Here is a 2,551-nt window from a genome sequence, read left to right as displayed (position 1 = left end):
ATATAGCTGGACTGAATTTAGATTTCTAACCAGTGCAAATAAATTATTATTATTATATTTAAAAATACTTAATATTGTATATTGGTTAAAAACAGAAATTGAACAAGAAAAACATATACATACTGAAATTCAGCAGGACACCACAAAAGCATAATAAAAATGAGTGTGGAATCAGGCAAGCTTAACCAAAAGGGGGTTGGGGAATCTTTTAATCCTTCAGCAAGTCTCTTTGAAAATAGTTTAATTAAAAAAAATAGTTTACTTACAATACAAGTGAAAAAGGAGCACCTATAATACCCACAAGGGGCTCGCTGTACTGTTCAGCATTATTACCCAAACTCCTGTTTTCATGGATGGCCAACAAATGACGAAAAGTTCATTTTTCAGTAGTCCAGCAATTCCTTTTCACGACTGCTGCCAGCTGAAGTTTTCATTGTTTCGGAAGACCAAGAAAAAGCCTAGTATAGTCTCAAGTTAATAACTGTGTTTCCTGTGAGAATAAGTGCACAAGCTCCTCAACTTAACTGTGTTCTGGCAAAAACAATTGGGAGTCCAAAAGCTGAGACAACTATACCTGTTGTAAGAAATATGGCAAGTATCTTAAAAGTTTTACTCAGCATCTGTATCATCTCCTAAGCCTCTTGCTATGCAGTATGAAATAGGTAAAAAGATATAAAAAAATCAGAAAGAGAGTGGGAGGGCACATCCAAGAATCAAAAACATCAGCCCAATTGCTTCTCCAAAGGACAAACTAATCAAAGCTTTGAAGTTGGCCATGGTGAGGACCTCGCCCCCTGGTTCCAGGACCGAGGTGGCCATGGCAGTGATGAAGCCAGTGGACTGCAGAGTAAGGACCCACTCAACTGTTTTTTTAATGTATATTTAAATAAAATTTTAATACGCTTACATTCTTTTTAATCTTTTTTTAATTTCTTTCCTCTGCATCTTCTGCCCTTTTCTTCCCTTCTCTTTCCCCTTTGGACATTTACACATCTTATGTATTAAAAAACAGCTAGAACAGTACATAGATAGGGGACTGCAAGAAGTTCAAGCAGGATTTAGAAATGGCCATGGCACCAGAAAGATTATTGCTAATGTCAGATGGATCCAGGCTGAAAGAAAGGAGTACCAGAAGAATGTATATTTGTTCTTTATTTACTATGCAAAGGCATTTGGCTACATGGATTCTAACAAGTTATGGCTGACATTGAGAAGAAGGGGAATCCCCGAGCATGTGATTGTGCTCATGCTGAACGTAAACCTGGACCAGAAGGCTGTTGTGTGAACAGAGCATGGGAGCACTGCATGGTTTACAATTGAGAAGGGAGTATGTCAGGACTGTACATCAGGCTGACAGTTTTAATCTCCTCTCCCCCCATCACGATGCTGCCTATCGGTTCAGTGGTAAGAATCTTTGTTTTCCTGACATTGAGATGCAATCAATACTGAAGGTTGCGTTCTTTGATTTTTTTGCAACAAGTGCTTCAAGTCCTCTCTTCTGTTCTATGTCTTCTGTTCTGTTTTTTGTCCCTCCAGCTTATTGGAAACTTCTACTGTTTGGTCTTGATATTCTAGATTGGGTTTTCAGTCATATCTGTAAATTCTGGTACTGTGTTGGCTATACTGTCTCTGCCTTGTGTTGATGTTTTAATTTCTTCTTTTTATCTATAGTATCAATTCTTGCTTCTATTTTTCTGCAATTTATTCAGTAGATGTTTGAATAAATCCACTTCAATGTGTTTCTACTAGTTCCCTGACTCTAAGGTATTAACTTTATGGTTTTCGTTATTTCTTTCATTATTTGTACCTCTTTCTGTAGCTTTTCTTTTTATATGACTCCATGTCAATTTATTTCTTCTGTCTCTCTGTCTGTGGGGTATTCATTGAGTCTGCAATATTCTCTGCTTTTTTAGGAGAAGTCTTATTTTGGGTTTTTTTGTTTGTTTGTTTGTTTTATTGTTTTGGCTTGGTTTTTTGGTTGGGTTTTGTTGTGGTTTTTTTTTTTCATAAAATTGGAAGCTACCTTCTGCTTTTTACATATTATTTGAAGTTTTTCTTGGTATATATTAGGCCACTTCTATTGTATCTGTGTAGATGGTTCACAATTCTTTATCTTTATGTTGTTATTTATTAGTTTCAGAATTAAAGTGCTCACTTTAGGAGAGAGGGCAACTCTCTCAGGAGTCTTTTCTAGGTCTCGCGACTGAGAATGCTACTTTTCCTGTGGTCCTTCAACTTCTGTTTTGGATTGCAGTGTAACCTTGCAGGGCTCTTAACTGACTTCTGCACACCTCATCTAAAGATTGTAGTTGTCTTTAGTGAGGCAGATGAGAACAAGAGCCAGAGACCACCTTCTTCTGGCAGACAGCTACCTTGTCTCTATCTGTTGTGGGGTCTAAGGAGCAGGGCGTCATTTCCCTTTCTTCTACGAATACACATTTGGTACTAGTGAACTATATACAGAAGTTATATCAAAAGGAAACAAGGTTTATCACAGGAAATTACCATTGAAAACTTACGTATAACTATTGCTATACATACAAATTGATTT

General features: G+C 36.9%; 1 pseudogene; it reads right to left on the bottom strand.

Moving 5' to 3' along the window:
- Nucleotides 1–405: 405 nt before the first annotated feature.
- On the bottom strand, nucleotides 406–777 carry LOC102870952 (annotated as a pseudogene).
- Between the last annotated feature and the right edge of the window lie 1,774 nt (nucleotides 778–2,551).

Source organism: Elephantulus edwardii, unplaced genomic scaffold (assembly GCF_000299155.1).
Source record: "Elephantulus edwardii isolate Elephantulus edwardi_28Jun2011 unplaced genomic scaffold, EleEdw1.0 scaffold00069, whole genome shotgun sequence".
NCBI classification, from domain to species: domain Eukaryota; kingdom Metazoa; phylum Chordata; class Mammalia; order Macroscelidea; family Macroscelididae; genus Elephantulus; species Elephantulus edwardii.
This window is presented reverse-complemented; position numbering and strand designations above follow the sequence as displayed.